Source organism: Pocillopora damicornis, chromosome 6 (assembly GCF_964200805.1).
Source record: "Pocillopora damicornis chromosome 6, jaPocDami1.2, whole genome shotgun sequence".
Lineage (NCBI taxonomy): Eukaryota > Metazoa > Cnidaria > Anthozoa > Scleractinia > Pocilloporidae > Pocillopora > Pocillopora damicornis.
Window position 1 is genome coordinate 2,123,018 of NC_142675.1, and position 22,142 is coordinate 2,145,159.

At 38.0% G+C, this 22,142-nt stretch overlaps 2 long non-coding RNA genes across 6 annotated transcripts; one reads left to right on the top strand and one right to left on the bottom strand.

The window, feature by feature from the left end:
* Positions 1 to 728: 728 nt before the first annotated feature.
* Positions 729 to 4,815, bottom strand: LOC149043406 (uncharacterized). 4 transcript variants are annotated; one of them, XR_016187433.1, is made up of 5 exons: positions 4,314 to 4,815; positions 3,572 to 3,752; positions 3,426 to 3,493; positions 3,217 to 3,258; positions 729 to 2,940 (listed from the first exon to the last, which is right to left on the bottom strand). It is a non-coding gene; the product is annotated as an uncharacterized LOC149043406 (long non-coding RNA). The 4 variants fall into 4 exon arrangements; XR_016187434.1 differs by adding an exon at positions 4,065 to 4,216 and having other exon boundaries at positions 2,106 to 2,940; positions 3,426 to 3,752; XR_016187431.1 differs by having other exon boundaries at positions 2,111 to 2,940; positions 3,426 to 3,752.
* A 13,903-nt stretch (positions 4,816 to 18,718) lies between these two features.
* LOC149043407 (uncharacterized) lies at positions 18,719 to 20,584 on the top strand. Of its 2 annotated transcripts, none has more exons than XR_016187833.1 (3): positions 18,719 to 18,920; positions 19,128 to 19,288; positions 19,907 to 20,584. It is a non-coding gene; the product is annotated as an uncharacterized LOC149043407 (long non-coding RNA). The 2 variants fall into 2 exon arrangements; XR_016187834.1 differs by having other exon boundaries at positions 18,730 to 18,920; positions 19,128 to 19,355.
* The last annotated feature ends 1,558 nt before the right edge of the window (positions 20,585 to 22,142 follow it).

Below are 22,142 nucleotides of genomic sequence, written 5' to 3' on the forward strand. Positions count from 1 at the left end.
TTGGAATTTCATGATGTATTTGAATCATATTGCCATACGTCCCTATTGATGTATTAAACTACATCTTGCTTTGATAGCGATGTTTAGAGCAATAACAGAGGGCAAATGAAAAAGAATGACTATGCATTTCCTGTCTTTTTAAAGAGTCCAATTATAATATACATGTGCGTTATCACCGAGGTTATAGAAAGTGGCCGGATACAGACTGATAGCTTGCAAGCCCCCGCCCTTGCTTTTCAAGAAACTGAACCTGAATCGAGCCTTTATCACAACCAACTTGATGAAGTTGCTTATTTTCCGTTTGTTCACGAAATGAAATTCTTCTGATTTCGCCTTTCAGACAGTAAATAAGTTTCAGCTGCGGGTGTGCTGGTGTAACGAAAACTCAGACTTTAGATACTAGAAAAACTTTCACCCCTAGGGGGCATCCAACAACAAGGGACCATTCTCATCAACGAGCTCGTTCGTCTTGAGAAAAGGGCGATCTCAATTATCATGCCTGGCACGAGCTACAATAATGCATACGAAATCCTTGGCATAACACTAATAGTGGATCATATTGATCCATTATGTGATAAGCTTTTTCATAGCATCGTATCTAATAAAGACCATAGGCTGAACAGCTTACTTCCGCCATTATATAAGAACCCAAGGTATAATTTACGAAACCATCGCCTTTACAATTTACCACATGTCCGCACAATAGGCCAAAGAACTCTTTTATACCTGCACTGTAAAATTAAAAGAGCTGATTTGGCCCCAAAAATGGGGCCAAAACGAGTGAGTCCAGTTTGGCACTTGCTTAGGGTCAATTCAGCCCCATTGAAATGGGGCTGTTTTTGGCACCAATTTTGGGGCTGAATTGACCCCGTTGTAGGGGCCAAATTGGACCATGTGAAGGGTGAATTTGAAAAATACAGGGGCCACTTTGAAATTTATAGGGGCCAAAACAGCCCCCGAAATTTCAGCCCTCTCACAAATGGCCCCTTTAAAAAGAGCCAATTCAGCTCCATTGTGGGCCACTTCAGAAGTAGAGGGCTCTTTCCTCTCCATGCTGATTTTCCCCCTTACATTCAAATAATGAAAATACACCACATACTTTATCTTTCAAACACTCATTTATTAGCTTCTAGATATTGTTTCTGTAAAAACCTTTTATGCTACCTGATTTTACAGTTATTAAGAATCTTAATTGTGGTATAAAACAGACAAACTTTGAAACATCATGTGAAGGAATATAACATACATACATATTTAACATTAATTCAACCATTTTCTAAAATAAATCTCTTCCCTAAATCAGTATACTTCTTAACAGTGCAAGCATTGCAAGAAATTACACCCAAGAGACACTTGTAAGTAAAGCTTCCCTTTTCAATGACTTAGCAAATGTGGTAATGTAAAGCAGCTTATAATTAAGACTGATTTAAAGTACAGAAAATTATCAAAATAAGACAGAGGCAACAAATGGTCCAGTTCCTACACAAGAATATAGACCTTGTTTGATTTGTGCATATGAAAAACAAAGAGCCTTAGAGCAGCAAAGAGTATTCTTCCAGTGGATGTGAGAATACATGCACTCATATTACTACTCTAGATATTATCAAAATATAAACTATCAGCAAGTACTACCGCAGGCATTTGCCAAGTCATTGAAAATAGAGGAAACAGTGACAAGAGTCTGCCTGTGCCCAATTTCAAGCAATGCTTGCTCTAAAAAAAGTCAAAATTGCCTTTGACCAATTGTAAGAAAATATAAATAAGCCAAGTAACCCAATGAGAGCATCAAGAATCTTTTCTTATGAGAAGTGACAAATTACACTTCCCTCTGTTACTATATTCAGGTGATTGATGTACTGAAGATCTCCAACAATTAAAATTTGTGCTGGACATAATCTCTGATTGCTGAATCAACATCAGCTACTCTATGCAATAAAAACAAGTTTTACAACCACATTAAAATCAAGCCAAAGTGCAAAAAGTGCCTGTAGCCAGAAAAAAAGAATATATATATATATACACACTTAAGTTAAACAATTAAAGAGGATGCATCAATTCTCTGTGACTGAGTTTTGTGCCTAAGTGCTTGTCAGACAGAAAAGTTCTGTCTGACAATCGCTTAGGTGCGAAATTTTGAGTCACAGAGAATTGATGTGTCCTCTTTAATTCTTTAACTTATGTATACTTAGCTCTACTACCACAGCATTGAGCACTTTATGCCAAGGTAGACTCTACCCCCACATTTACATATACATATATATATACATATTGTTTTTCTAAAACTATAAGCTAAAACACCAGAAATGGAAGTGGAAGTTTAGCTCAATGTGTGTAATTTGTCTCCCATTCAAGACTTGAAAAACTAATGTATGACTCCCAAAATATCTGAAAAAAATCAGCTATTCTATGTCCAATATTTATCTAATGGTTTGACAACAGGAATATTTTAAAAAATTGCAAAATCAAAAAAACTAAACAACAAGGCAAAATTAATACAACCCCAAAGTACTTGAACCTTTGTATCTGGACTTCATTGGCAAATGGGCTCAGAAATTTTAGCTGTTCATCTTAGTACCAAAGTAGCAGTTTTTTGGACTTGTACCTCCAAAATGGTCACAACTTCATTAAATGCATGTGATGACAAACACACAAGAACAAAGGTCATGAACTTAAAAGGTGAGAGTGATTATTTTGCAACTTTTTATTTTAAGGCAAGAGATTCAGCACCACAAAATTGTCTCTCTTCACTGCAAGCAGAAGAGGTGAAGCAATAGATTTTTAGACCATACCAATCCATTCAGTTTCCAAGTCAACTTAGTCTAGTATCCTGCTAACCATACAAGGATACTCTGCAATAATTTTTTTTTGCAATCCACTGTTGCTCAGAGTACTGCTGATGAGATATCCCTTCTGGGTATCCAACTCTACTGAGGCAGAGAACTGTACAAAAAAACAAACAAATGAGCAAATTAATTTGTTGTCAGAGAACAGTAAATTTTTGCAACTACAAAGTTGCAAAATATTTGTAAGCAAACTGTGCATAAGAAGTAAAAACACAATAATGGTGATCATCAATGATGTATTTTCACCAAACTGTATATGTACTTATCAAGAAAAGAAATCATACATCTATGCACTTCAGTTTTAGTTCAGTATTCATGAATAAATAAGGATTGCTTGTAGACTTAAAAAACAAAACAAAGAAAAGTTTCTTACCCTCGATGGTAGTTGGAATTTCGAAAGCCATTCAGGAGGAACCTGTAGGTAAATATTTGTTTTCAAAAAAATTAAACTGTCTGATAACATCCTATCAATTCACTAATTTTTTAATTTACCAGATTTAAAAATTGGGTTTACTTTGTTTTATGTATGGTGCAAGTAAATACATATCTAATATATTTCAATAAAAATAAAGCTAATCTCGCCATTTTTGTAGGTGCAATCCCCGAGATTTGTCATCTTTAACTGACCAACTGGCACCTTGTGTGTTTTCCTTTAGGATATAATCGAAAGAAAGTAGTCGATAATGTACTCTTCACCATCCTGCTAAGTTTAATATACAAGAACTTACTTAGACAGTGCTCAGTTCTGTCGCCTCGTCCATAAAACAGAGATCCTTGAGCGATTTATAATATTGATTTACCCATTTCTTTCGGTGCCAATGTCACCTCTAAATTTTCATAATCGCTGATGTTTTCTGAATCATCAATCGACGTTTGAACCGTCTTACTCGAAGGACTTGATTCTGCACGCTGAAAGAGTGATAGCCAAAAAATCAGCTTAAGTGGATGCAAACAAAGACATAGACATAAAAATATCAGTTCATCTTTTCAAGAAAAATATTAAGAATTCAGAGTGAGAGATCCTAAAATCAGAGAATCTTGAAATAAGTTAAATCCATCTTGTGCAAATGCAGTATTCGAACTGTAACCGTCTCTATCTCTCGGCGCCAAAATTTGATCACGTGACTTTAGTTGCGAAACCGCTGAGACTCAACAAGACTCGGGAGAAGAGGCGAACCATTCATGCGTCAAATTCTCTGGTGGGAAAATTAATTATCGTACCGACGAAGAACTCGTGTCATCTCTAGGTTCAGCGTTCATTGCAATCAATTTCTTGAGGTTTAGACGCTCTTTTATAATAGGGATGTAGTGCCTTGGTACGTCTGCATCTTGGGCGATCGCAAGGAGATCTTGGCCACCGCAACCGTCTTTTTCTGCAAGATAAGATACGAACAAAGATCAATGGAGCGGTCAAGTTTGTGAATGTAAAGTTGCAGTAAAATACGTTGTTAAGAAATTTCTTTTGCCTACCTTTCCTTTCTTAAGTCTCATTCCATGCGACTGTAGCCAAGAAACAGCCTCTTCAGTGACGAATTCGCTGCTATAATTCATTATTGTTTCCGACGCACGTGGTCTAGGTTCGACTAATGCCATCACAGCCAGCTCACGCTCACGTCTCGAGAAAAAGCCAACGATTAATTCGTTGTGTGACTCGGTGTTCAGTTACGAGAGGAACCGTTGAAAATTTGAACACTTTATAAGGAATAGTATAGGGAACGAAATATGGTCGAAAAACGAAAATTATTTTCATATTTTCTTTTTTTTTCAAAAATTGCACCTCGTTGGGGCCAAATTGGTCAATCCTACTTGGCTCTTGGAAGGGCCAAATTGAGAAAAAGTTCCAAAGTAGAATTCATAGGGGCCAATTCAGATTTTGGAGGGGTCGAAATGGTACTTGTCACGCCCGTTTTGGCTCAAATAGTCCAAAACGAACCTTGATGGGCCAAACTGGCCCTCGAGAAATTGGGGCCAATTTGGCTCTTTTCATTTTACAGTGTGCAATGGCCGCCAAGCAAATAAAATTTTATAGGTAAATTTTTAATAGTGGAACGTGTGACGATCATTGTAAGTTATTTTCCTAATAATATTTATTATAATGGTTATCATTACTAGATTTCTGCGAAATTACGTAATCAGCTTATGGGCTGCAATGTGATTTTAATAAACACCTACCGACATACCCTACCCGAACTACCTTTTGACCCTGGCCCTGTATGGAAAGTTTCCGGAAGAATGAATCAAAGTGTTTCTTTCGCGGCTATTGTCAAATGTATGCTTGTCCAAAAGGGGCAACATATCAAGATATTTATATCTAAGTTGAAAACGTAAATTGGCAACCTTCAAGAGTTAAAAGGCTGACGTTTCGAGTGTTAGCCCATCACTCTGACGAAGCGATTGTGAATATATGAAAGTCATATATTTGAACTGCGGATAAAGACGTGAATATGAAAGTGATCTACGCAGTAATGAACACTTCTTGAGCTGTAGTGAGAATAAGGCTTGAAAAAAGTTCAGGCCTGCACGTGGAAGTGTCCATCCCTGCATTTTGACAATTGGAAGCTATCCAAATGGGCGGATTCTAGAACCGCACGGAGTTAGCAGTATTTCGTAAAGAGAACAATTCAAGGGGACAGCAGACATTTTTAGTGCAAAAAGAGAAAACGTCCAAAGAAACGCCCTCTCGGTTTTGTCTGATAATCTTGCCGACAAGTCTTTTTGTTCCCGACCAATTTTAATTGAATTAGGAAGAAATAAACAAGTTTGCCAAATATTCTTTCGCATAAGTAGAAATGCCACACAGAAAAGTTAGAAAGTTTAAGCTTTAATAAACTTTAAGCAAAAAAACATTTCGTGTGTTTTTGAAGAGATGTACCTGTATTAAAAGGAAATGTAGCTGCCGTCGAATTTCTTCATCAAAATTAATCAGTAACTGAACTAGAATGGAACAGAAACACACGGCTCTTTTTAGCACCTCAAAGAAAATGAAAATGGTCAAAAATATATAATTCAAAATTTTCGTCTTGAAAATACGGAAAAAATTCCTACCCAAAAAAAAAACAAAAAAAACCATGACTCTTCGTCTACAAGAAAACGCAAAAAAAAAAAAAATGTGTTCTGGACGCAAAGAAAACCTTTGAATGAATAAATTATGCAAATTAGCTACAGAAAGGCTGTGCAATCCAGACCACGTAGTTTTTTACTATTCTTCTTCAAGAAACAAAAAAAATATATCGACATATCGATATAGGTGTTCAATATATGTCGCTACGTCGTCCGACAGTTTGTCAATATCGTGAGCGAGAACTAACTTAAAATCCATTATATAATGAAAGCTTGATTTGTACATTAGAAACAAACAATATCACGTTTGAGACATAGTTGTAATAAAGTACAACCGCAGTGGGAGGGTTTTCTTTGCGTTTTTCTTTGCAAAATTCAACGTTATGAATCTGGTAAAACTTAAAACGTACCTTCAGGAACAGGGTATTTCAGCTAGTAGTTATTTGAAGAGTTTGTTTGCCTTGGTAAGACTTTACAATTCTTAATATTCGCTCAGGTGATTCGCTGCAGTATCAACTGACTAAGTATCCCTAAATCAGTATTATGCTTGTGGATGTTCAACCCGCGGTAATGATATTGTAAGGAGAAATTCTGTCTTGGTCACTTATGGGAGTTAAGGCTTTAATTCCCATTGGTGATATGACCAAGACAGAATTTCTCCTTACAATATACATAAGATATTCTGAAGGAAACGATGGGAACTCTGTTCCCCAATGCCGATACAAACTCAGCTCTCATTACAATTTCCTTAAAAGAAAAGATGCTTTGTCGCGTTTCAAGGATCGTTTTTGGAAACATGACTACACATTGTGACAACACCGCGGCAAAACGTATGTGCATGCGTCAACTTCGGACATTTCCAGTTATGCACGCCTGTGTTGTTGGGTTGTTCAGATTAATTCCGTCGTCCGCCTTGCGGTATTTGAGCTTGTTGTTAGGAATCAACAAGGAAAGGACCGCTAATACATAAAAGGTATGTAGACGTTAACTTGTTGCAATCACTGATCTTGAAATTGTTCGTTGGACTTTTTACGAAATGCTCTTCAATGGCCGCCATTACTAAAATTATGGAGCTTGACGTTGCTTTCTGACACCAAATCCACGTTCGGCAGCCCAGTTTCCATTTTGTTCATCAAACTGAACAATTCTCAGCTTGTCAGAAACTGTGTAGCTCTCTGTACCGCAATTTTGATGGTTATTTTTATAGAAAAAAAAGTGCGCATTATACACGGGTAAATACGGTAGTAAGCCTTTTGATACTTCGTGTTGTTGATTTATGCTTGTTTTTTTCAATTTGTTGCTTGGACTACTACAAGATTAAATCCGTAAAGGTTTTTGTTTTGTGGTGCCAGAGAAGACCCCAAAGTCGATTCGTTGTTTATCGATTTTATTTAGCTCATAATACCACGAAAGTGATCTTTTGCAACGTGAATTAAGCTGAGAAGCTACAAATTATTAATTTGGAAATAATTTTAATTTTACTTTAAGAATTTCTTCATATAAGCTTACTTCTTGAAGTTTATGTTTGGCAGACATTAATTTAAACTTGTGTTTGGCTTACTACAGTGCAAAATTATTCAGGTCCAAAATAATTTAAGCTTTGTAAACTTTAAAATTTCATAATGTGTAAGAAATGTTACTTAAACTTTATTTTCTACGTGAGACATGCTATGTTAAAGCTTAATTATTAAAATATGTGCTGAAAATACTGAAATGACCACTCCACTCTATGATCTTCCATATTATGAAGTTCTCTCCCACAGTGTAAAATGAAGTACTTATGAATGAAGACTTATTTGCACATTACACAAAACTCCAAAATAATGTTCAGAATTATGGATGATGGAATACTGCCTGTACTATTTAACAATTTTGTTACCACCAGTTTCCTAAAAAAGTACATAAAAGTGCCACATGCTGGGCAAATGTATGCACAGCCTGAGTTGACTTTGCTTATCATATAATAATTTTAATTATTATAACTCTTGATTTGATTTTGACATGTTGATATCATTGTGACATAGAAATAGTGATAAGACAGTAGATCAAATGAAACCCCCAAGTTAGTCAGGAAATTATTTGTTTCCTGATCTCAACAATGGCAGCATGGTTTAAAAGAGATTCAAATCTAATGGAGGGTGAATACTTTTTATTTATTATCAGATATTCTCTCTTCACAATGGATCAGGAGCCTTTAAATTCAAAGTTAGTTACTTTTATACTACTTTGCCATAACTCATAGCTGTAAATTTACAATTTAATTAAACTAATATCCTTATTAATTAATCTAAATTATCGAATCTTCAATTTTCAGAAAAAAAACAAGGCTCGAAGTGTATCGAGTAAAAATCAAGAAGATCCTACTTTGACAGGTAAGAAAAACTCACTGTGTCCACACAAATGTGTCCTTTTTAATCAATTTGTTTCCTTTCTTTTGCTTTTCCTCTTTTTTCTTTTCAAATTGATCGACTTTTGTAATGAAATATGCATTACAACTGAATATTAGAGATATACTCAAGTGATAAATGCTACCTTTTGATAATGTTTATATTTGCTCTCACAATTTCAGTTATTCAAGGCTATATTCATAAGCTGAGCCCTGTAATTAAGAGAGCCAAAAATTCAATCACATTTACATCCTTTTTTTACAAGAAAGTTGAGAGAAAACCATTGCCATGACAAGAAGTTCAAACGACAAATGCTGGTATTTGTTGGGTTTCACCCAATCCTTTTTCACCTAATTAAACTTTTCAGGTAGAAGCTACTATCTAGATCTTGCACCAAGTTCTCATAACTAATTTACAAGGAAATGTGTAGCAGCTACAGGGGAGAATTAACAATCAGATCTTGGGAGTTAAAGGGTTAAAATAAGGCATTTGTATATCATATCTGGTGAGGTTTTTTTTTAAGCTGTGATTTTGCCAAGTTGACTTTTGTTACAACTCATTCAGTAGCTCTGTTATAGTCTTAGATACTCAGGGTTTGGGTTTGAAGGAGACTGGGTAGGCTCTGATTGTCTATTGTCATTTTGTTTCAATAAGAAGTTAACCCTTTAACTCCCATGAGTGACCAAGACAGAATTTCTCCTTACCATATCTATACAATATCATGCAAACAAGTGATGAGAATAAAGAAAAATATCCATTAAGGGATTACTAATTGATCTTATACCAAATTCCCCAAACTAACATAATGAGAATCATTCTGCAGACAGTAAGGGGAATTGATAATGAGATCTTGGGAGTTAAAGGGTTAAGTCGTGATTATGAAAATGAAATTGGGTGATATGATAAAATTTACATCAATCAGAAGATGATGAAAATTATTGAGTCAAAATTATTTTGGGTATTCTTAGTAGGGAAGACTTAGCTTACCTTGTTCTGCAAGTCTATTAAGTAAAACATTTCTACCAAAATTTCTTTTCACTTAAACCTTTCACCCCCTAAGATCTTGTTAGTAATTCTCCTTACAATCTGCCACACAATTCAAATAATTTGAGTTAGGAGAAGTTGGTATTTGATACACGGATTTTCCTGTAATTGATATGTTTTTTTTATTCTCATCACTTGTCTGCTTGATACTGTGTTGTCACTCTAAGGAGAAATTCTGTCTTGATCAGTCTTGGGAGCTAAAATGTGAAGCATTGGGTCAGTTTGCACAAAGTATCACATAATGCTGTCATTAGTTTTTTTTAGAACTCTTTCAACAATTTTTTTTCAAATTTGATGAAAATCTCAAGATGGTTTTAAATCAGTTTGTCTTAGTGTCCCAAGGGGTCAAGAATGAAATTGATAAGTGAATTTTTGGTTTTGAATATGCCACAATCCTCTTGAAAAAAAAAAGGACCATGTTTATGCTTAAGTATCTTTTTGAATGTATATAGAGATTTTTCTGGAAGAGGGAATGGTACATAGTCAAGTAGAGAGGTTTCCCCAGTCTGGAGATAGTTTATCCAAGCTATAAATTGTACAGGAAAATATATATTATTTATGAGATTTGAGTGCAGGAATTTTGTAATATATTTATTTGAGAATGATAGGAATAAAGTTTCTTCAATTTTGATTAAATTATTACACATTGAAAAGTTCTTGTTGTAGTATGTTTAGTGGACTACAACATCTCGACTGCATACTGCAAGTCGAAATTTTGGGAAACTCATATAAATCAGCTCAAAACTATAGTTTTTTGTTGATTTAAAGGTTAAATTAAATTCATGAGATAACTTGACCTGATTCAGACATATGGTTATCCAAAAGGAATATACAAATAAATGGCGCAACACTAGCGGCAGATCAAATAAAGGAAGGAAAATTATGCAAACTAAATCCTCTTTTTTTCAATGCAACCAAACTTTCCTCCTCCTTTTCGCTTCTTCGTTTTACTGCTAACTATTTCAGTATCCATTTTAACTGCCCAACTGCCCAAAACAGATAAGAGATGATTGATTAATTACTAACAGTCCTGTCACCTCCCCCACCCACTCCTCAAACCGTCTTCCTTTATAAACCCTGTTAATTTATTAGTCCCCCTCTAAACTCAGCTGGGTAACTCTATGTTTTAGGCTGCTCAACCCACTGGTTCACTGGTTCACCAGCAAGCCCAACATCTGTTCGTTTGTTCGATCTGTTTCGTTTTTCATTCAGACTTATTACGAGGAAATCGCCTTTCAATGAAGTAGGACCCCCCCACTTTCCCCTCCAGCTTTTCCCGTCGCCCCACCCCACCCTCTTTTCCTCCCCCTCTCTACTAATATTGGTCAGCGGCGCATCGTAAGAATACCACCGCACGTGCGATGATATGTGTATCCTATACGAATTATCAATCTGGACAGCTGTCGTGGCGTCCTTTGCAGGAAGTTTCTTTTCAGATTTCGAAAAATGAATTTAGACCGAGCCCTTCTTCTTGGGCCATTATGTGCGCCTCTTGCCTACGACCCTTCATTCAAAGGTTGGTGCGTGTTGTCCTTCTATTACGAAGCCCTCGCCAGGTTGTAAATCAGACAAGCAAATTCACCTGTTTTCCTCGCATCCTGCAGTTGAGGTCCGCCTTCATGAGCCACTCTGGAAGGTTCAGTTTTCTCCAGACGATGTTGCTATTGAAGTTGTGGCTTTGTGTTCCCAACTGGAGCCACTACTTTGTATGAAGGAGTACGCTGTAGGGAATATTTCCATCGCTTTCATGAATTGTTTAGTTTATTTCGCTCTCCTTTTGTTTGTCTTAAATGATCAAGTCACCAAAAATACACAGAGGTAGTTTTAGCTACTCGAAAATAATAAATGCACTGGGCCTGCGACCTCGTGCTTTCATCACTGAGTTTTTCGTGTTTGGAAACCCTGATGAAACTCTTGCACTCGTTTTTAAAATAGCACTAAAGATGCGTGTGTTTACGAGTCCGTAATTGCACAATTTGAAAAAATTTGGCTGTTTATTTGGCCATTAATAGAAAACCAGTCTTGAACACCTGAATCTCTTTGGCAAATTTGTCGTGGTTTTGTCGAGGTTTAATCTCTTCTTTGCGCAAAGAGCTTCCGGGATAAAAAGTGCTGCGTGACAAGACAAAACAAATTTTGAAGGGGACCAGAGCACGCTATGTCACGCAGTTTTGGGCAATTTTAAAATTGACAGACTGACTTGCAAATTAGCAGTAAGAAGCTCAGTGAAGGAAAACCGCAAGCAGAAGCGCTAGTAGAGAACACAGAAAAAAGATGAAGGGCCGCTCAAACATTCTGCATGTTTTCTGTTTGTTTTTGGAGTTTTAGAAGAATGACGCTTAATATCATGATGCTATAGCGGCATTTAGTAAATATTGGCTTAAGTTACCTCGCACGGATGCAATGTGTTATGACTGTTTGTTTGCTTTCAGAGGGTCGGTCAGCCGTCCGTTTAATGAAAATTAGTCTTGAAGACATAAACCTCTTTCGCGCTTCGCAAGTTTGCCGTGGTTTTGTCGAGGTTCAATCACCTGTTGGCTCAAAGAACTTCCGGGAATAAAGTGCTGCGTGACATGACAAAACAACTTTTAAGGGGGCCAGAGTCACGCTTTGTCACGCAGTTTTAAGCAATTTTAGAACTGAAAAACTGTCTTACAAATTTGTTGCAAGAGGCTCACTGAATGAAAATTGTAAGGAGAAGCACTGGTAGAGAAAATAGGAAAGAGATGAAGGGGCGCTCAAACATCTTACAAGTTTGTTTTTGGAGTTTTTAAGAAGAGTGATTTATAATATCGACGCAAATTCTACAGAAGCATTGGTAAAATATTAGCTTAAGTTACCTCGCACGATTACAATGAGGTATGATTGTTTGTTTGCTTTCAGAAGGTTGATCAACGGTGTACTCCTTGTACGCAGGGTCGGTCAGCCGTTAAATGAAAACCAGTCTCGAAGACATAAACCCCTTTCGCAAGTTTGCCATGGTTTTGTCGAGGTTCAATCTCTTGTTGCCAAGATTGAAAGCGCCTTGTGGAGCCAGCTGTCCCTGAAAATTTCGGCCCAATTTAATGGGCAATTTTTCGTTGACTACAGACAGTGATTCAAGATTTTTTTTTTCGGTATTGCCTCGTCACGTTCTGTGATTGGTTCAGGAAACTCGTGCCATCCTCTCAACCAATCAGAAAACAAACCTAGAACCAAGCGCGCCTGGCCACTCGTATTTTCCCGCGCTTCAGGAAGTTTGCCTGCGTTGACTCTGAAGTCTGACTGGCTACTTTTGACATTTCCCTTTATTCTGATTGCTCTGTTTTCACTTTGATATCACTTAATTGTATTATGATTTTTCCAATTGTTATCAATTGAGTGTCGAAAAACCGAAACAAAAGTTATCACAACCAATCAGAACAAATGTTACCATCATTATTGTCCAGTAAGAACAGAAAGCTTGAAGCGCGGAAAAACGCGAGTGATCAAAATGGGATTGGTTTTTTTTCTGCATTTGACTGATGGGGCGAGTTTTTTGGACCAATCGAAGAGCAAAGTAAAACAAAACTGGTGCAATTCAGGAACGAAATGTCTGGTATGGCATCCAATATTACCGTGAGGATTAAGTTTGTATCTTAGTAGAGCGGCTTTCACCTAAATCAGTTAGGTTACAAACCAGAGGGTTCTTTTCCCAGACTTCTCTCTGATCGCTTGTAGTGTGATTGGTGACCAAGATGTTAGCAGGCTTTAAATCACGATGGGCGACATCTTTGTTGTGTACATATTTAAGACCCAAAGCTACGTCCTTACAAATGGTGTAGATGACTTGAGGGGTGACGAAACCGTCGCAATCGGAGCCCTCAAGAACACCAAGAAATTCTACAAGGGAGCTAACTTTTGACTAGATACCAAATGGTATGGAGAGCTAACAATCGGACAGTCATCACGCACGCCTTTCTGGACAATGGAAGTAGTGCCACCTTCTGTGCAGAATCGTTAGTGAGAAAACTCGGGGTTGATGGAACAAAAGTAAAGACTTCCCTGTCCACCTTAGAGAAGAAGAACAGTAGGGTTGAAAGTTATCTCATCCGCGACTTAGTGGTGTCCGATCTCGAAGAGAACGATTTTGTCAGTCTTCCCGCGCTTTATACGAGACCCGAGATTCAGGTTTGTGAGGAAGACATTCCAACCCAGGAGGACGTGGATCAATGGCCCCATCTAGGTGGTGTTTTCATACCTCATGTTGATACCGAGATCGGACTTCTGATTGTCAGTGACGTTCCAGAGACGCTCGATCCGGTCGAGATAAGGCACAGTGTAAACGGTGGCCCCTATGCATCAAGAACGCGCATTGGTTGAGCAGTGAACGGTCTTTTGGGACGTTGTCGCCATGGATCTCAGGCTGTAAGCTCCTTTGTCAAAGTTGACCCCCAGCTTCAGCACATGGTAGAGAACTTTTACAGTCGCGATTTTGCCGATTCCTTTGCTGATGATACGATAGAGATGTCGCAAGATGAACACCGCTTTATGCAGAATGCTGAGAAGATATAGCTAAAGGACGGGCATAACGAAGTCCCTTTGCCTTTCAAGAATGGCGTAGTTTTGGTTCCCAAAAGCAAGTCACAAGCCTTGGTGCAGATCGGTTGGTTGAAGAAAAGGTTGGAAAATGATCCCAAGCTGTGTGACGACTACAAAGTCTTCATGAGAGAATTGGTTGCCGAGAGTTACGTAAGGTTCCTGCGCTTTAGATGAGTCCTTAGGACGGTGACACGTGGCATATACCTCACCATGGGGTGTACCATCCCCACAAGCCTGGAAAAATTAGAGTAGTCTTCGAATGTTCAGCAAAGTTCGTGGGGTTATCACTCAACAGCATGTTTTACAAGGGACCTGACTTGACAAATTCACTTGTTGGAGTGCTGACAAGGTTTCGCGAGGACAGAGTTGCAGTTATGGCGGACATAGAATTGATATTTTATTAAGTTTGAGTTCCAGACCGCGACAGTTCGTTTCTGCGCTTCCTTTGGTGGGACAACGGAAACATGGCCCATGAAGTGCAAGAATATCAGATGCTTGTTCATCTGTTTGGCGTCAAATCGTCTCCAGCATGCGCAAATTTTGCCCTTTAACGAACTGCAGAAGACAACAAGAATTACTTCCCCACCGAAGTGTTAAGCACCGTGAAGAGAAACTTTTATGTCGACGATTGCCTCAAGTCCTTGCCCTCAGTATCCGTTGCCATTGCCCATGTCAATAATCTGCACGCTCTGCTCGCAAGAGACGGATTTAGGCTCACAAAATGGGTCAGCAATAGTCAGAAAAATCAGTTCTCAGTAGGGGCTTAAAGTTTGTTCCCATTTCCAAGAAGGCCGATGAATTTTCAATTAAGCAAGAGCTTGAAAAATTCATTCGCCGCGTTCAGTTGAAAGCTTTTTTTCATGACAAAGAGGATGATTCTAACACCTCGAACACTTCGCCCCTCGATACTTTCGAAACACTTCAGATTCGAAAGTCTAAATGGACTCCCCCAGAAGGTTAGTTCGCATCTCTAGATTTTTCCATCAAAAAATGTCGGCACTCTATCAACAAACGTAAATTTTCACCATCACCTCTCTTAGAACTTCGTGTATTTACTTTTTACCTAAAATCCACGAACCTAACAACCCAGGTCGACCCATCGTTTCTGCCTGCAGTTGTCCCACCGAACTTATTTACAGCTATTGAGACAAAATCATGGCGCCTCTCGTCAAAACTTTACCATCTTACATTTAGGACAGGCAACGTGCGCTTGAAATTTTTCGTGACTTTAATTTCCTTAGCTAAAACAAATTTATTTTCACTACAGATATTACATCTCTTTATACTGTCATTCCCAATGACGAAGGTCTCCGGGCCCTCAAACATTTTTTCGATCAACGCACGGTTAGGAAACCTAGCTCTTAAACGCTACGAACTAGTACTTACACACAATTTCTTTTCATTCGGCGGTAATTACTACAAACAAACCAGTGGCGTAGCTATGGGTACTAAAACGGCGTTACATTGACGACTGCATCGGCGCTACCTCCTCTACCAGAGAGGAGCTCACTCAATTTATAACCGCCGTCAATTCCTTTCACCCGGCTCTTAAATATATCTGGGAAATTTCCGACATTTCTTTGGCTTTTCTAGATATCAAAATTTAAATTGAAGGCATCTGCTGATGCACTAGCGTTTAATACAAACCTACAGATTCATATAGTTACTTGTTGGATTCATCTTCGCAGCCATCACACGTCAAGAATTCCATACCTTTTTCACAGTTTCTCAGACTTCGTCGTTTATGTGCTGACGACTCTGTGCTAGTTTTTCGATAAACGTGGCTATCCTGTTTCTGTCGTTCAAGCGGGCCACTACTGTTGATCAAATTGATCGACAGTCAGCACTAAAAACGACTGAGAAGGAAAACACTGACCGCATTCCATTCACTCTCACATTTCACCTTCACAACCACGCAGTCAAATCTATCATTCTTAAAAACTTTAAATTACTCCAAAACGATTCAGAGACTGGTACTATCTTTTCACAACCCCCACTAATTTCATTCAAACGTGACAAAAGCATAGGTAACTTTTTGGTCAGAATTTCACTGCAAACCAATGACCAATCTGGAACTTTCAAATGCGCTCGCTCACGATGCAAAACTTGTCCTTTCGTTCATAATGTAGAGAAAATATCGGGACCCAAGAGATCCATTAAGATCGCTGATCACTTTACGTGTACTTCTGCGAACGTCATTTGCTGCATAACTTGCACTTATTGCAATAAGTTATACATTGTTGAAACAGGAAGACGACTAGGTGACCGATTCCGCGAACACCTTCGCGACGTAGAAAGAAATGACAAGGGCGCATCCAAACCAGTCGCTAGACACTTTAATCTCTCTAATCATTCTAAACAACATATGACAGTTTGCGGCATTTCCTTAAATCCTGGCAGTTCGAAAAGCCGCAAAACACTAGAAAAAAAATTTATCTTCCAAATTAGCACTCTTAATCCCACGGTATCAAGCTCGTTAGTAGTTGCATAGTGGATACTCAATATAATTAACCCAGAGAAAGAAATTCAAATATCCGTGGCACTTCGACCATCAGGTCTAAGAACTTCATCTCAAAGAGATACACTTTATGCATTGCACATGACTATTTTTGCGATGATTGTGCCATTATATGCTTGTTGGTTGCTAATACAATCAATTGTTTCTTAGCTACATACTTCGTGTCATTGCTTTATTACTCTTTGCTGGCCAGATCTTACTTTAGTAAGTAAGTAAACCCGGATCAATATCAGTATCTGGGCAACTGCCCGCCTACCACTCCCCTAACCCAACAACAGTCAATTGATAGCAAGTTAGGGTTGGGTTAGGGGAGGAGTAGGTGGGCAGTTGCCCAAATACTGACATTGATCCGTAAAACCTTTATTTAAGTGTCAATGTGTTTAGCCCAGATGGACTAATTGACACCAATAAAATAGCGACACTAATTGACATATGATACTTATATTATATGGTATTATACTATACTTAGATATATGGCACCAATTAACATATTGTACTTATTCTATTAGTTACAAAGATTACAGCAATTGCTGTTGTTGGTTAGCATGTCTGCAAGATCCAATTTTCTTGTTTTTTTAATAAAAACGGGTACACTTTTATTCAGTCATTTTTACTGCAATAGGCCTTAATAAACATAAAAGCACGCAAATTTACTACAGAATCAGAGGTACATTTACTACAGATGTTGTACATCAATGAAGGCCTCTATTGATGATGTGAAGTTTCTTTCAAGTTCATTAGGAAATGCTGGAGACTTAAAAAAGAAAAAGCAGTATTTTAGGTTTCATTCACAACAATAGTCGTGATTGGAAAAAAATAAAAGAAATAAAAAATTGTACTTACTTGTGCTAATCTCACTGGTGTAGCCAACGCTCTCAATTCCTAGGTAATCGCCTAGGATTAACATCTTCTGGATGTTGCACTCCTTGCCGGACACGACATATTGGGCACCGTGCATTGATTCGTAATGCATTTTCCAAACACGGACGGTGAATGGGTTGATGACAGTACCTTGTTATCGTACAGTTATACAAGTTTGCCGAAATTAGCAAACGGCAAACTCCACACAACAATTCAATGGGACCGTGTTCAGGCTGTAATCCTTGTAATCGTCTAGATCGCCGCGTTTGCACTCTTTGCCGGGTACGACATATTGGGCACCGTGCATTGGTTCGTAATGCATTTTCCAAACACGGACGGTGAATGGGTTGATGACAGTACCTTGTTATCGTACAGTTATACAAGTTTGCCGAAATTGGCAAACGGCAAACTCCACACAACAAGTCGATGGGATCACGTTCAGGCTGTCCTCCTTGTAATCGTCTAGATCGTCTTGTTTCCTCTGCCATGTTTATTTCTCTGAGAAGAGAAAAACATTGTTAGAACAGTTTAAAATCAATGATTTAATCGTTAATTTTGATAAATTTATAAAAAAAGTTATCAGAAGTAAGGAAAAAGTCATTGACCAACTATTCTAATAACAAAATTCCCTCCTATCTCGTACATTGTACGTGTATTCCGATCTGCGCCCAACTGAAAATGTAAAGCACAAAGATCATACCCTCCTAATACATGTACATACATGTAAATCATGTAAATACATGTATCGAGAAACGAGACGAGAAGAGTGACGAGACGGCACACATTATACAGTTGCTTTATTGAGGTAGTAAGTCGTCATAGTGGAAATACATATTTGATCTTCATTTCACATACACACTCTTAACACAGGTTGATTGTTTATTACAAGTTTCATTGGAAATGAGTTAAATAATAAACGATAACATTTGCATTTTTGATGGTAGCTCTCAAGAAAATAAAGTGCCTTCCAGAAAATCGTTCTTCGGGCGCTACATTTAAAGAAACCATGAAATATAGATATCCCAGTTTGGCTAATAAAGTGTATGAGGCTTTTTCGAGTTAAGGTAATGACACACGCAAGAAAGATTTCGATGGAAATATTTCAACTTTCGGAATATTTACGTTATGTCTTTGTGCGTAAATATCGGACGAACATTCGGGCCTATCTTCCTGAAAATCCAAGAAAATCAATATAACCTAAATTATGCGTTATAATAGAGGCAACACACGTTAGAACATACCTCGAGTGCGTGGTATCTGAAGAAATCAGTCACAGTTTTTGCTAGTCCTTCACCAGTATTACTTACCACAAGTGAGGAAGTGCACCGTAAAATATTTCGGGTTCATTCTCAGCGTTAAACGCCAGCTGGGATTCGCCTCCATTACGTTACGCATGCGCGTTTGCGCCTATTTTTTTTGATATTTTCAGCGGTCTTTTCCTGGGCGATCGACAACTGTTTTGAAATGTTTCTCGGAGAGGGATGAAATAGTATGTCAAGTTTACCACCATTTCAAACTCTGCGGATGACTCGAGGTTATTTTAATAATCAAAGTGCGAACAAAACGGAAAAAAAGGCCGAAGACTTGAAGTTTGAGATTTGATTTTCTGACAATCGAGATGCGCATATGAGGCTACAAATCTTCAAGGTTAGTCTTGAGATGTTAATGTCTTACTTCTATGAATCACCAAGTTGTATGTGGGGATGATCGTGAGATATTCGTTACGATAATAGAAGGTAGTTCAGAATTTGATCTTATTTTACTGCAACTTTGAAATAAAATTGTGTAAAGTTGGAGGTGGCCCCCAAGCTTCAAATCGCTTCAAATAACATTGTCTTTTCTTTCTCTTTGTAGTCACCTAGGACACAAGGCTTTAAAAAATGTTCCAGCTTCAGGATTGAGTTGCTCTTACTACAGCCTTCGGCGAAATCGGTTTCGGGAGGTTGAGGTGGATTTCCCAAGTCATGGCTCACAACTGTCTTTGGCCTTTTTGCTCTCCAAGTCTGTTATACATGGTATGTAGGCGTGTATCTTAACAACGGTTAAAGTCTTGCCTCAATCATCCCCGATTTTTGTGTTTTGGTGAGTATTTTTTTAATTGCCTCTTTGGGCTTGAAGGGCTGACCAGAGGATAAACTTCGGTAAAGCTTGTTTATCACATGGCCCCCAAATCCCTCACCACTGTCAGTTCATTTACCTCAAATAAATACGTGGGCTTTGTCTCGTGAGTTTAAACTGGTGCCGTTTCATGTTCTTCATGTTCATGTGTTATTCAAAACGAATGGCGTCAGCTTCATTCTGTCTTGTTTATTTCAGTACAATACTTCTGCCATGCGAAGTGAATTTTGAGTCGAAATGTATTATGAAACTCGCAGATTGAAATTATCAAACTTTCTCTGGTTCATAAAGTATGAAACGATTGATACAACAATTGAATAATTACTCAAGGGGCTGGAACTCCTTGATTCTTTAAAATGTTAATTACAGTATTTCTGTCGTATTTGAAAACGAATTTCAGGTTAAAGTGCCTTCAAACCAGTTTGACTTGCATTTAACTTTGTCAGAAATGTCTTGATCCTTAAATTTTTTGAGACTGATGATAGGAAATAACTTTTATGTACTGTGCTGTTTAGGGAGATGTGATGTGACCCCACTACATATAGTTGGCACTATATCCTTTGAAGTAGGAGAAGTTGGTATTTGATCCATGGATTTTCCTGTAATTGATATGTTTCTTTATTCTCATCACTTGTCTGTTTGATACTGTGTTATCATTATAAGGAGAAATACTGTCTTGGTCACTCTTGGGAGCTTAAATGTTAAGCATTAGGTCAGTTTGCACAAAGTATCACATAATGCTATAATTATCTCCTTTTTAGAACTCTTTCAACAACTTTTTTTCAAATTTGATGAAAATCTCAAGATGGTTTTAAATCAGTTTATCTCAGTGTCCCATTAAGGGGTCAAGAATGAAATTGATAAGTGAATTTTTGGTTTTGAATATGCCACAATCCTCTTGGAAAAAAAAGAACCATTTTTACACTTCATAGTTGGGTTTTATACCCATTTCCTATACTTTGTTTGAAAAAGTATCTTTTTGAATGTATATAGATATTTTTCCAGAAGAGGGAATGGTATATAATCAAGTAGAGAGGTTTCCTTAATCTAGAGATAGTTTATCCAAGCTGTAAATTGTACAGAAAAATATATATTATTTATGAGATTTGAGTGCAGGAATTTTGTAATATATTTATTTGAGAGTGACAGGAATAAAGTTTATTCAATTTTGATTAAATTATTGCACGTTGAAATATTCTTGTTGTAGTATGTTTATTGGACTGCAACATCTCGACTGCATACTGCAAGTCGAAATTTTGGGAAACTCATATAAATCAGCTCAAAACTATAGTTTTTTGTTGATTTAAAGGTTAAATTAAATTCATGAGATAACTTGACCTGATTCAGACATATGGTTATACAAAAGGAATGTACAAATAAATGGCGCAACACTAGCGGCAGATCAAATAAAGGAAGGAAAATTATGCAAACTAAATCCTCTTTTTTCAATGCAACCAAACTTTCCTCCTTCTTTTCGCTTCTTCGTTTTACTGCTAACTATTTCAGTATCCATTTTAACTGTCCAACTGCCCAAAACAGATAAGAGATGATTGATTAATTACTAACAGTCCTGTCACCTCCCCCACCCACTCCTCAAACCGTCTTACTTTATAAACCCTGTTAATTTATTAGTCCCCCTCTAAACTCAGCTGGGTAACTTAGTTTTAGGCTGCTCAACCCACTGGCTCACTGGTTCACCAGCTAGCCCAACATCTGTTCGTTTGTTCGATCTGTTTCGTTTTTCATTCAGACCTATTACGATGAAATCGCTTTTCTATGAAGTAAGACCCCCCACCCTCCCCTCCAGCTTTTCCCGTCGCCCCACCCCTCCCCCCTTTTCTCCACCTCTCAACTAACATTGGTCAGCGGCGCATCGCAAGAATACCACCGCACGTGCGATGATTTGTGAATCCTATACGAACTATCAATCTGGACAGCTGTCATGGCGTCCTTTGCAGGAAGTTTCTTTTCAGATTTCATGCGCAGATAATCCAACATTTTAATGGCTCGAAATTCGAAAAATGAATTTAGACCGAGCCCTTCTTCTTGGGCCATTATGTGCGCCTCTTGCCTACGACCCTTCATTCAAAGGTTTGTGCGTGTTGTCCTTCTATTACGAAGCCCTCGCCAGGTTGTAAATCAGACAAGCAGATTCACCTGTTTTCCTCGCATCCTGCAGTTGAGGTCCGCCTTCATTAGCCACTCTGGAAGGTTCAGTTTTCTCCAGAGGATGTTGCTATTGAAGTTGTGGCTTTGTGTTCCCAACTGGAGCCACTACTTTGCATGAAGGAGTATGCTGTAAGGAATATTTCCATCGCTTTCATGAATTCGAATGAATTGTTTAGTTTATTTCGCTCTTCTTTTGTTTGTGTTAGTTGATCAAGTCACCAAAAATACACAGAGGTAGTTTTAGCCGCTCAAAAACAATAAATGCACTGGGCCTGCGACCTCGTGCTTTCATCACTGAGTTTTTCGTGTTTGGAAACCCAGGTGAAACCCTTGTACTCGTTTTTAAAATAGTACTAAAGATGCTTGTGTTTACGAGTCCGCAATCGCACAATTCGACAAAATTTGCTGTTTATTTGGCCGTTAATAGAAAACCAGTCTTTGGCAAGTTTGTCGTGGTTTTGTCGAGGTTCAATCTCTTCTTTGCTCAAAGAGCTTCCGGGATAAAAAGTATTGCGTGACAAGACAAAATAACTTTGAAGGGGACTGGAGCACGCTATGTCACGCAGTTTTGGGCAATTTTAA